The 13,751-nt window shown below is 47.9% G+C and overlaps 1 protein-coding gene across 10 annotated transcripts in view; it reads right to left on the reverse strand.

The window, feature by feature from the left end:
* The window catches only part of rap1gap2a (RAP1 GTPase activating protein 2a), a 66,072-nt gene that overhangs the window by 23,795 nt on the left and 28,526 nt on the right, over positions 1-13,751 (reverse strand). For 2 of the 10 annotated variants that reach the window (XM_040172543.2, XM_078107943.1), the window contains exon 1: positions 11,492-12,219. The exons of 7 other annotated variants lie outside the window; for them this stretch is intronic. The gene's annotated coding sequence lies outside the window, so the exon portion shown is untranslated. Of the gene's footprint in view, positions 1-11,491; positions 12,253-13,751 lie in introns of those variants that run through there. One more of the 10 variants, XM_040172573.2, reaches the window with a different exon arrangement.

The following is a 13,751-nucleotide window of genomic DNA, read 5'->3' on the forward strand; positions in this document are numbered from 1 at the left end:
TTTACTGGCTCCCTCCACAGGTCGAGCTTTCACACAACCCACCCCCGCGTCCCCGTCCCCCCGTGAGCTCAACATATGCTTCGCCCGAGGTGGCCGCACGTGGACCGGTTTGAATGAGCATCTTGAGCCACGGCCCACTAGGAGGGTTCGCAAAAGACGAAAGGAACGGCGGCCGGCACTGCAGTAAGAACGCTGTGTCTCTTCCACTGCTGACGTGTGAAAAGGAAAAGCTCGTTAAGACCTCTGTCCTCGGGGGAGACCCCCTGCTTGGTGCCTCTACAGCTGTCCCCTAATCGAGGACTCAAGTCTCGCTCGCACAAACAGAAAGGTGCCGTTTGCAGAGGCAGTTTGCCTTCGTCCGCCAGAGACAGAGGGAAAGAGGAGAAGGGGGACTCACCCACCGGGACCGCAGGAATCAGAGAAACAATTTTGAAGGAACAGGTGGTGGAAGTGAGTCCGAACAAGGCGCTTTAAAGAGGGTCTTTTTATAGCTTCATGAAATGACAGCCCGGCATCTCGAGGAAATGTGTTTATTCAGCACCTCCAACACAAAATATTGACGGCTAACGTAGCAATGTATATTTTTTTTAAATAAGGGGGTGCTGGATTGTAGCTTCCTTGCATGTGTTCACACAGGTAAACAAAGATGGCGGCCACAAGGCCGACTAGAGATGGATGCGAGGCATGATAACACTAAAAGACTGTTTTTCAGCCCCGGGGCGATTCATTTCAACTCTGACTTAATGGATTATTTGCCCAGCTTTGATTAAACGTTTTTTGTTTTTTTTTATCAGTTCTATTCCGTTGATACGCTCCATGTTTGCATTCTGGAAACGAGCGCTTGTCCTGTCAAATAAAATCACAAGGTCAAAATCGCATTCAAACCTCCGGCTCTGAAGCGAGCGATACCAGCAATATGTGGCAAGTGCACCATTACAGCCAGAGAGTGGCTGCAGGGGGGCATGCAGCAGCTGTGCCGGTCCAAGGGACCCTTTTTTCTGGCTCGGCGCTGTGCCAAGAACAGGGAAGTCACCTCTAAAAAAAAAATCATGATCTTTAGAGGATATTTGGCAAAACTGCAGCTGTCGGATGAGTTTCCCCCCCGATCGATTGAATTAAGTGCGCCGTAGCTCGAGCCTCCGTCACCTCCAGCTACGATTAAGTGGTTGTAAATCTGGGAGACAGAAATGGGGCAGATTGTGCTCCACATCTACGTCCAAACTGGTACAACATGTACCTTCCTCCCACATGTCTGTAATCACGCTCGCATTTTTCTGCAACTAATTATCGTTGATTCAACAGTAATTACATCTACACAGTCGCCGTGTTTATCTAATGACGCCGGTAATGTGTGCGTTGTGTGTGTGTGTGTGTGTGTGTGTGTGTGCGCGTGGGTGAGCGGCAGAGAGATGCGTCTGCGTTCTTTCGCGTATTGATCACACCCTGGAGATGAGATAAGAGCAGCGAGAGAGTGAGCGGAGGAGCATCGCCTCCACCCGTCCCCACATGACGGGCCGATCACAGGGAGGGCGATGAGGGGATAGAAACAGGGTGCTGTGAATCCTCTCCCCCGAGGGCCTCACTGCGCACTCCTGTGCCCGGTTGGGTCTGATTTGTTTGTCACGAAACCCGAGGAGGAGCCCGACTCTCATGCCAATTGGTCATTAGAATGTCTGATGGTTTCTCTAATGGAGTTAAATGCAGCGGTAATTGGAGACGGTGGATGACTGTTGTGTGGAGATGAAGGCTGGTAGGACCCGTCGATCCTGACGCATATTAAAGTGGACTGTTGATTAAAAAAAAAAAACATGTCCTCCGCGACGTTAAATATTCGACATGACAGTCGCAGCCCCGATAAGCACATTAAGGGGCCGACGCGACAGGATGCGCGGAGGAAAGATGACGCCTGTCATTTACGTTAATTAAGTTACAGCATTTTAAAGAAGGTCCTGAAAGTTCGGTTTAGATTTGCAACCATGAACAAGAGAACTATTGCATGGATCGCCGTACAGTTTGACACAGACATTCATGCTCCTCTCGGGAGGAATTGTACCGACTCGGATGCTCCCTGAACTTTTGATCAATCGATTATGAGAATAATGACCATGATTTTGAAGCCTTTATGTTTAACTAAAGGGTTTAACTTGCTAGATGAAAACAACCATTTCCAGACCGGACATTGTATCTTTTACATTATAAAGTGCATTGCCTCTCTCAATGCTCTCTAGGCATTAACTCACTTAGTCCTCCCTCCTCCTCTCCACCAGCATATCCCTGTCACACAAGTCCACTCCACATTTAGAGGTAAGAAATGGATGCGTGTGTCAGTCAGCAGGGGAGCACCGTCATCCCAGATATGTGCAGATATGCACAGAGGTCAGAGGCGCAATAATTAGGAGGCAACTGCACCGCGAGTCACCGGCTGTTTCCTGCGGGAACGCCGGGCCTCGCCCCCCACACCCCCCCCCACTCGCTGATATATGAATAGATACGGAGGTGACAGGCAATAAGACTTTGCAGTTACACACTCCGAAACACTCATTATCACTAAGAGGGAGAGCGGAGCAGCGTGTCGGCTCCCCAATCGGCCCGGTCGATACAGTGCAGACATGAAGCTCCTCCCCGCTCTATTATTTCTGTGATTAATCCGAAGTGTCGGACTAAAACGACACCATTGAAGGTCTCGCCCTCTCCAGGCACACGGGGCCCCACCCAAGGAAACTATGTGTGTGTGTTATTTGGTTCCTTCCCAGGAAACAAGGTTAATTACAGTTTACAGTTTGTGTGCCTGGACGGCAATCTGGTGGTTCACTGTAACATAAGCCAATTTATTGGATCACAAAATGGCTAAATGACCAGCTTCTCCGAAACTCGCTGCGTCTCTGACACTGGATTTACATCCTTACGCAGGAAGAAAGCCTTCCAAGCTACTGAAAGGTCACATGCAGCTTTTCGCCTCACCTTTGAAATGTCAGTGTTGTTTTGTGCTTCTCTGCACAAATGCGGCCAAGAACCCTTTGATAGGCATTTACCTGCGCGCACTTCCCAACAACAGGGAGACGGATAAAGGCCACCGGCTGAGTAATGTTTGTCTCCGAAAGTTTGTGCTTTATGGAGGTAATCACACTCCTCAAGGGGGATAGTAGACCTTCCAGCACGAGTAGTTGCATCAACAGCTAGACTATTTAATCAACAAAATGTAGAAAAAGTACAGTTGAGGTGTCGAATACGTTTTCTTTTTAACCACTTACACCAACAGGCTATCTAGCAGCACATGTTTATCTCCTGGATGTTATTCAGAGGTTTCCATGGGAAGATGCTACACTCTCTTTCATTGTTTTCCAATGCAAACAAACGTGTTGCTGATTGTAAGTGAGCGGACGAGCGCGTTATTCCATTATTAACCTTGGTAATGACCAAGCACATGAATATTTTTGTGGCATTGGACAAACCAGCAGAGGATTCTTTGTCCTTTGGCACAGTACTGCATTGCAGCGCCAAACATAGTGCCCTGGCTTCACCGCTCTCCATCACATCACGGGATATGCCATAAATCCAACCTGATCCTATTCATCTTCTGGGATGGTTGCTTTTTTTTTTATTTTTATCACTGCCCAATCTCGCTCTGTCTCCTTGGTTTGAGCCAAAGGAGAAAATCGGGTTAAGTGTCTCTCAGATGACATTGAATGCTTCTCTTCTCAACCATCTCCACCACTGATAACATCGCGGGCAGAAAGGTCCGAGGGAAAAAGGGAAAGGGATGAAAAGACGGAGGGGGACAGGCGCACAACGAGTGAATGTCAGGCAGATTGTTTAAGGAGAGAAGGCAGCAGTGAAAGGTATAAAGATAGAGAATAAATGAATCTCGGCAGACTAAAAATAGCCCCCCTCAGCCCCCTGTGCGGAGCTGGGTAAATAGGGCCGTCTCGGCTGGGTCTCTGGACACTTGTTAGAGACAATGCCATCTCATCCATTACACCCAAAGACAAGGCTAACTGTCACACACATGTTTGTACAAACAGTTAAAACGCGTGCATGTCTGTGTGTGTGTGTGTGTGTGTGTGTGTGTGTGTACGTGATACTATGCTAGAGGTCCCCCGCAGCTGCCAATCACAAAAGGAGTGAAACTCACAAGAGGTGGTTTAAAACGAGGGGGTAATTGAGGGTAGAGAGGAAAAAACATGGGGCGGGGGGGGAGGAGACGGGGGAGACGGGGGAATGGAAACCTGAGTGAGTCAGAGAATAAAAAGCGGTTGTGTTAAACAGACAGAGGAGGGGAGGGACAGCACGAGGAAAAACTGTGTAAGGTGGTCAGGAATAGCAAGAAGGGAGACTTTGAAAAAACATCGGCTCGGCCTCGTGAGGTTTTTTCTGTCAGTGACAAAAAACGACAAAACATTTTTTTAGGAAAAAGGGTGAGCTGGAAAAAAGGAAAGTGTCTCGAAAACTGCAGAACGATTTAAATTAATTGACAGGAAAGGAGAATTGGGAGTGTGAGATTGGGAAGCTGAGCTCCTCTTCACCAACAGATATGGTCCAATCACTGCTTAGCAACCGTAACCGGACACAACATGTCCGTCACGCTTCGGATATCTCCCTTTCCTTGCAAAACTAAAAAACCAACAGCAAAGTGTGTGTTAATTTGCTTCATTATTTAGAGCAACATGGAATAGAATCTGCACGTTACGCACAGTTGTCCTTTCGCTGGATGTAAAGAAAAAACCCTTCCCAACATTTCAAAAAGCACCATAAATGAGAACACTGAGCTCGACAGCCGCACCAACAGAAGCCGGTCGGTTGCAGCCACAGCGCCACCAGATGTTCCCTCTGAAAGCCAGTTTGCCCATTTGTCAATAAATTAGATTGGATCAATGTGCAGCCTCACATCAGAAGTAGAAGCAGCAGAGGTTCTTGGAATTGTGTGCACGGGTGAGGGTCATTTCCCCTCTTCTGGACGGCTGCCCGGCCGGCTGCAGCGTCACAGATGAGTCTGTGTGTCGGAGGAATGGCTTTTAGCTGCCGCCAGCTGCCGGTGTCATTTATTTTCTCAGTTGGTCAGGCCCGGAACGTTTCCTTAACCACGCGGCTACTGCAGGACACGCTAACAAAAGCGCCATTAGCCCAACTGGAAGGTGTGTGTGTGTGTGTGAGGCTTTAATCCGGAGCCGGTCGATTTACCAGAGAGAGGTTCACCTTTCGTTTTGTGTGCTTGTTTGAAAAGCATATACCTCGCCATTGGAAGGGAGACGGCACTCAGAGTGGAACCATTTCAATTCCTGGGGATGTATCCGTGAAAGATCGCTAGTACAAAGAGTTGCTCCTCGCAAAATGCTGTATCCCTTGTCCTCCAATTCCAAGAATTGTGACCCCAAGAGGTAAGACAGCATTCTATAAAGAGAAAGGTCCTTCTCAAAGGATTTCAACCCCGAGGAGAGCTCTTAAAGGTAAACAAATGCAAGACTTGCAAAAACGCTGAATGATGCTGAGCTAATGACGCGCTACAGACCCTAAAGCTCGCTGTTGATCGCATCTCCAATGCAACAATGCTACAACAACGAAACACCAGAAATGGCTCAAACACCAACATACCATAGATTTACATGCCGACCAACGCTGCTGTTTATGCAGGTTGTCGAGCATCGCAGGAACATGTGATTTACTCCCCAGACGCTCAACGATCACATCGTGTCTGCAAAGAGAACCATCGAGCAATCACATCGATTATAATGCATCATACGCCAGCAACGGGATCGACCACACCGTCTGACTGAGCTACACGTCCTCGCTCGAATTTATAGTTTCCTAAATTAACCTCGAGCTCGAGTCCCGAGGTGGGATTTCTCAGCCAAATTCGAGAGTGTTTTGATAATGTTTGAGAAAACGACTCCTGTTGTTGTGCCCCACAGACGCTGCACAACTCCTCATCCTTATTAAGGACCCTCAAAACAAGATATTTAATAGAGTACTGACTGGTGTTTGATGAGATTTTCTCTTTGGGGACGACTGCTGAGATACTTGCGTGAAATCAAAATGTCTCTGTCTGCTCCAAAGGGAAATATAATATGCATGGAGGGTTTAAAACACCAAAACAAAATGAATCAGACAACTGGGAAAACCACACAAACCCGTGAAACCGCAATAGATTATTAAAACAACGATGAAATGATGAGAAAACCGAGAGAACATGAGATTTGAGGCTCTCAGTAGAGGAAGCAGGTCAGCTGGTGTGCGCACAGTTTTCCGTGTTCAAAAATATCAAATGTTCCTCCACTCAAAGAAAACTTTCATGCATTTTCCTTCTCTGGCAATGACCCGAAAGGCAAGAGCTCAAACTCGGTGTACCGGACAATCTATGACCTGTCAACATCATCACAAAAGAAGAGCGGTCTGAAACGTTCATCCAAAGAATATGCTTCATTTTGTTGAGAATCTCAATTGATTTAAAAAAAGTTTTTTTTGTCCAAAACTGTGGCAAAAAGATATTTGTCGTGGCCGACCAGCTCGATCTGCTCTCCTTTTCATTTCAGCAGCGGAGGACGACTTTCTAAAATCGATACACGTGCCCTTCGTTTTCGCTACATTAAGCAGGTTGAGAGACCTGACGAGCCATTACACAGACACCTCATCCCGCTCACTAACAACCGAATCATCATTTTATCACGTGGCTGGTCTCAGCTTTGATTTGTGTTCTTTTAAGTAATACATATAGAAGGCGAGGATCTGAATAGGGATTTAAAGCGAGGCGGTGAACACCGGTTACGCACCAACCGGCAAGTCAAATTCTTTGTATGTGTGGCATATTTTGGTAATAAATGTTTCTTGATTCCTGAACAAGTCAGTTAACACCCGGAACACACCTCTAAAGCTAATTAAAGATCATTAACTTTCTTTTTGGATCATTACTGTGACGATTCCCGGCTGTATTTCTTGTGTGTGTCTCTTTAACGGCAGGTTCCCAGGATTGCTAACAGGAGACGCGTTGCCCCGGTGCGCCGGTTTAAAGCTCCACCTTCCTGGCGACGTGCCCCGCCTGATCACTCTGTGCCTCGTTGCCACCGTGTGTTGATTGTCCTGCTAAATCGCTGGATAAATGTATTCTCTTTGGTTGACTGCCTGCGTCTCCCTCATTCGGTCATGGCTATCTGAGCCAGGTCGTGACAGTTGGGGGCTCGCCCGGGATCGGTGTTGATCCATTTTGCGGTATTGGGTGAGTGGGGTTTCCCTGGATCCAGTGGTTTGTGGGTCGTTGGGAGAGGTTCTGGTTATGTTTTGGAATATAGATAGGGTTGTACAGCGACACTTGGGTTGTTAGTCTGGTCTTGGGGGGCGTTGCCCCTTTGGGTTCCGCCCTGTTTATTATTTGATTAGTGTTGCCGTGACCGCGGGTTAGAGAGTCTTGTCTCTCGGGACCACGTCGAGGGGACGATGATGATTACGTGCTGACTCACAGAGGTGGGTTTGGTGAGCCCAAGGTGGGTGGCTGTGATATCATGGGTGCTGCTGAGGGTAACGAGTCATTGGGAAGGTAGGGTGGAACTCTTCTGGATGGAGCCATTGGTAGTTTGTGCAGTACGGAGCAGATTTGTAGTAATTGTCGCAAACGAAGGACATTGGAAAGTCGACTGTCCTTTGGTGAAATTTCGACCTAGTCATGCTGTGTATGGTTCTCAGACGAAGGGTGTTGGGTTAGTTGCACGTCTTCCTCCAGCCGTTGCTCCGGAGGGTCTGGGCTGGCGAGTACGAGACTCCAGTGCTGGAAGGTTGGATGCCTACCGGGAATTTATCCACGACGCTTTTGAGTCTATGGTAGGAAGTGAGAGGAAGGTGCCAGTGACAATTTTGAGGAACACAATGGTTTTTCACTCCTTTATTCGGACTGGAGTGCTACCCTGGTCTAGTGAGTCTGATACAGGTGGCTTTGTCACTGTTCGTGGTATAAATTTAAAGGCCATGTTGGTTCCTGTGCATGAAGTAATGCTCCATTGTGATTTGTTCCAGGGTGAAGCTGAAACCAGGCGTGGCGACACGTGCTAGGATGGCTTCGGAACCGGTGTTTCAGTCGAAGTTTAGATTGCTTCCAGGGTGCCCCGGTTGCGCCAGTGGGAGCCTGGGACGACAGATAGCGGGCTATTGACAGGGACGTTTGGTAACGTATGTTGTGTTTTTGGTTTTTCAGCCACTGGGTGGTATTTTTGAGTTTGTTTTAGTAAGGGAGCACTTGGAAATTGGGGTTTGGTATTGGGATTCCCTACCGTACCCAGTTCTTATGGGGGGGCGGGGGGGGTGACGGTTCCTTGCTGTATTTCTTGTGTGTCTCTTTGATGGCAGGTTCCCAGGATTGCTAACTTGAGACACCTGGCCCCGGTGCTCCGGTGTAAAGCTCCACCTTCCTGGCAACCTGCCCCCCGCCTGATCACTCTGTGCCTCGTTCCCACCATGTGTTGATTGTCCTGCTAAATCGCTGCATAAATGTATTCTCATTGGTTAACTGCCTGCGTCTCCCTCATTCGGTCATGTCTGTCTGAGCCACGTCGTGACATTACAAACTTTCTGTGCAAAGCTAAGCTAAGCTAACTAGCAGATATGAGGTACAGTCCAACTACTTTGGTCAATAAAATGTATTTAAAATACAGGTTGTTTGATTAAAATATTTAGCTGTAAGTGCTTCTGAGCACCGTCAAATGTGACATATTTGACGGTCTGAATCCTCGCGTCCTTTGCTCATTGATACCCAAGTTAACTGTATATGAAAATTGCCATCTGAAAAGGGGCAATTTGGAGGTGTTTCCCTTGAGAAGGGTTTTCTTTGAGTCTTTAACTGACGGAAAACAAAACCCAAGTCAAAGAAGCAAAGTCAGTTTCAAGGTCAGACTGTGTGCATTTCTGACAATTTAAAAGGGTTGTCTCATGATCCCTCAAAACACATGTGACACAGCGATCCATCTTAATAGATGGTACGTTGTGATATAAAAAGCTTTTGATTCTTAAAAGGGGCCAACAGTGTGTGAACAGAAAGCCCCATGCTGGGATTATGGATTAGCTCGCAAAAAAACACTGGCATCATAAATGAGTCTGTCTCTCACACACACAAACAGCACAAACCAAGAGAGAGACGTAACCTTAACCCGCTCGGGCCCTCGTTGTGAACTGCCTTAACACTACTCATGATACAAACATCTCTTACACAAGCGCACACACACACACGGACAAAACCGGACTGCAGCTGCAGATAAGTGGCCCGACATTAATGCACGCAGGGTAATATAAACGTTGAGATACAATCAGCGGAACTCATGCCGTTCAACCTAATGGAGGGCGAACACGCAGCAAGTTATCGCTCCATCAGCGGAGATTAAAAGTGAGAATACGCACAAGATACGCACAAAAAGCGAAGATTGCAGTCCTGTAGGTTTGTGTGTAGTGTGAATGGAACGCTGTGGACTAAGAAGCTTCCCTGCCACCATGTCAGATTGTGTAAAACACCCCTAAAACAGTTTTACTCATAGCAGTCAAAGTGTCCCCCCTCATGTTGTAGTCCTTTTGTATTTCACTTCACTCCCTGTGTTCATTGTTAGAGAAGCCTGCGTTAAGAACATGAAACACCTTGCCACAACGGGGGAGGGGTCTAATAGTCCTAAAAGACTGCAATCAAGCTCACGACAACCGCGACTTGGAGAACGACACCTTCAAAATGTCCGTCGCCGACCACACACGAACACATTGTGTCCACGGGAAACACGGCAGAATCAAAACCAGAAATCATGTGGAAAAACACGCTAATAAAAGTGTGTATTTGTGAGCATCTGTGTGACAACGCTGCACTGTTGCTTTTACAGAGGTAATGGCCTCCAGCCACGGCTGAGTTAATCATCTAAAAAGGGCCCCGGGGAACATAAAAAGGGTCGGGGGCCCCGGCTGACCACCCCTCCCCTCGCTAACACCGTTAGCTTCAAGTTTATATTCGGCCCCCGGGCTCAGAAACGCTGGAGAATCAGTGAGCTGCAGAGTGCGGTGCATCACCTCATTGGGTTAAAAGGCACAACATCCGCTGAGTCAGTCCTATGAACTACAATAACGAAGGTTTCTGTTCATTAGACAAACCAAGACTTCAGGATGCGGTGATATTACAGGTCGTTATCGTTTCAGTGGGAAAATAATCAAATCACCACAAACCAGCTGTCGCACAATGAACCCGCGCGGCCCCCGCAGGACCGTTGTTTTCCGATTTGTGCGGTCGCTTATCCGGCTTCACCGCCCGGAGTTTTAATTTGACACTATCTATTAATAATACACACGAACGGACATAAATACCCAGAGGTCAGAGAAACTTAGCAGCTTTTGCAAAGTGAGTTACAATGTATTTCAATGTAGCTTGTTTCAGTGCAGGCTATTAGAAAAGAGCAGCAAAGTGGACTCGGTGCTGCGTATCAGATGTTCACACACGCACACGTACACACACTCCAAAACTCAAACCCGGTCTCCCCAATTCAACTGTCCGTGCATGGCTGCTAATGTTAGCTCCCCGGGGGAAGGGGGTCGGCGGTCTCGACCCTGCCAACCTCAAACACTGTTTGTAACCAGGTGTGATTTTTCCCAGGGGTCGTATTAACATGCACTCATCTGAGGTGGTACTACCAGCAGGATGACGGACCCGAGAGGACCCTCACAGGTGCGTTTGGAGGGTCAGTTCCTGACGAAGTGAGGCGGCCTTCTTTAAAAAGGATCAATATGGTCATTACGGAGATCCGTCTGAAGGGCCTTAAAGAGATTGCTGAACACTTTGTAAGGCTTTTCCTCTTCGCCGTCATCGTCCATGACGAATTTATCAAAACCTGCTTGGATTACTTGATTTTTATTCCAATTATATGTTTTTTTCAGCAGGCGCATTCACGCCGGCAGCTGTCTTCTTTTCTCTACCCACAAACCCGTGTTCCCACTGCCCTTTTGCTCAAGTAATTTCACAGTTCCATCAGCATTACAGGCATCAACAAGTGTCCAACAAAACCTGTTCAGAACCTGACACAGCAAGACGCCAATAGATGAGTGGGTGATGTTTGCTCTATACCCTTTTCCCTTTCATTGCCAACGTCTCGCTCTTCCAACACTTCCATTCTTTTTCCAACGTTCCTCGCTCTCCACACCGCGTCCCTGCTCGCTCAGTCCCTCTTGTTTGCTCTTCAAAAGCACTCAGATGAGACCTCTATTCACGTTCAATCCTCAATACCGCTCGCTCTCTCTCTCTCTCTCTCTCTTTCTCTCTCTCTGACAGACACTCTAACAAAAGCAGGACTTATGATGAAACTGCACATCCAGATGTATTGAAGTGTAAAGAGAACACAGCGCCCCGTGCCCTTAAAATAACAACGACACCACAGGCAGAGAAAGTTTTGCACAGTAAACTGCAGACCCTCCGCGAGCCCCCTAAGCCGTTTCGTTTTCTACCCAGCATGCCCGGCGCATCAGAAGACACAACGGGACCAACTTCACCCACCCTTCGCTCTCCTCCCTCTCTCTCTCCCTCTTCTCTTTGGCCTTGCGAGACTTGTGCAGGAGTCCGATGAGGATCACGGCGGCGCGGATGCCGGCCTTTTTGTTGTGGAACCGTCTGCCGGCCTGAGACACGCCGGACGTCTCCGCCGGGGCCAGGAGGGGTTCCGGTGACAGGCGGTCCAAGGTCAGGCCTGCTCCAGGGTCCCTGGGCTGCAGGACCTGCCTGGCCGTGGCTTTGCGGGGATCCAGTGTGAGCAGCGGGGGCGTCACGGTCTTGGTTCTGTGTGGCGTCTGGTGTTTGGAGACGGCGGTCGAGGTTCTCTGTTTGATACCCGGCCCTGCACGCTCAGTTCAGACGTTCTCCGCGGGTAATCCAAAAAGTTAAAGACTCTGTGGCCACTCTCGGTTCCGCAGGTGGTGGGATCCGCTTGAACCTCTGTTCATCTTGGTCTCGGGGATCAACGGGCGCCTCTTGTAATCCCGGGGGTCCACAGTGACACTGTTGGGACTCCAGCTCAAGGTGAACTTCTATCTGCACCGGCTGCGTCCGCGGTAATAAATCTGTGCACCGCAGCTCCATCACATGACGTAGCCCCCCGACGAGAGGAGGGCGAGTTGTGCCTCTGACGGCATCGCGGACCCGGTGGCACTGCAGCGCTCGGTCCACCTACACCTCTACCTTCACACTTCTCCCTGCTGCTCCTGCATGCTCCGTTTTTTCCTCTCTGTGTTTGCTGCTGCTCAGCTCCCCCCTCCCTGACTGCCGAGCCCCGCCTTCTGCCCCGTGATAGGCTGCAGCTGGTAGAAGGACCGCCTCCTCCTCCTCCTCCTCTTCCTCCACTGTGGGCCTCCCTCTATCTCTCGCTGCCCTTGTTTCTACCTTGTTAAAATGCCTTCTATTAATCTCCCCGACCTTGTTCCATCTATGCTTGATTTTATGATTTCATTATTAGGCACATGTATGTTCCTCCCCCCCCCTCCTCCTTCTCTATCCCCGCCCCACTAAAAGTCAATCCCACTGTGTGAAATCTCAATTCAAACAGGCTTATCAGCCTTGCCTGCCGTGCTGTTGCCAAGGACATTGGAATTTAAATGTAGCCCCACAAAATGCTTAAATTAAAGATTAAATGACACCACATGGAAAAATTATTCTTTTAACCGATTTGATACGCTCCGGTTTGTGCAGAGACACACGGGGAAAAGCGTCACGCGTTTCTTTCACACTGCATTTCCTGTTTGCTGCGTGCTATTTTTCCACGGTGCCACATATTTTCTCCAATCGGCCTCTCCTACTCCAGACAGGAGAGAGTTTCCTCGCCGGTTATTGATCGGTCAGGAGAACCAAAGCAGAACATATTGATCTTAACCAATAAGGATGCAAAAATACTGAAAAGTTCCTTAAACAGCTTTATCCTTGATTTCTAACCCTTGATTCAGTAAGTGACACATATTGGACATCCTGGTGAGGTCATGTGACAGTACTTCTAAAATGGCTGCCTGCAGGTCAGCACATGTGGCAGAACGAGTTTAACAGGTATTCCCAGATGTTTAAGGGGGTGAAGGGGGAGGATCTTTTTATTGTTATTTAATACGCTATTTAGGTAGCCAACATACAGGATCCTACAAATTCCTAACACATACAATTCCAATTATCATTTTGTGGGTGTTTAAATCGCTGGGGTCAAATGGACCTCAATGGTAAATGACATTAGTAGATCTGGTAACAGGAGGGTGATTTTGATCGACTTACCGGATCGGTTATCAGTGACAACTGTCTGGTATTGCGTAGCATACTTTTAATAAATCCCAATTAAGTACATTTATATCCATGTGTCTGTTTGGTGTATTTTATTTGACAAAGTGAGGAAAGCAACGTTTGTCAAGCCGGATGTTGCCTTACCCATGAAAGGATTTGCAATACAGCTCAATAATTAAACATCGGTTCGGAACCCAAAGCCAAGGCATCGGTACCAGTAACGTAGGATCGGTGCATCCCTGTTTTCTGAAATGACATATTTCTTTTCGTCTCATTACAGTAGTACCAGAACCTGCATCAACTGTGTGCACCATTGGAGGAGTAATGATTATCTGATTTGTTACCTTGCATCGGTCTCATTAAACAGCTTTACAGTCCGTCTTATCTGCACTGATTTCCTTAGTCATTCAATGAGTGATGTTTGCAAAGCTTTTATTATTTACCAGGATAGAACTATCATGAAACAAACTTTCAATTCAAGTGAAGAACAGCTGTGTGAATTATG

This window comes from Gasterosteus aculeatus, chromosome 1 (genome assembly GCF_964276395.1).
Source record: "Gasterosteus aculeatus chromosome 1, fGasAcu3.hap1.1, whole genome shotgun sequence".
Classification (NCBI taxonomy): Eukaryota; Metazoa; Chordata; class Actinopteri; order Perciformes; family Gasterosteidae; genus Gasterosteus; species Gasterosteus aculeatus.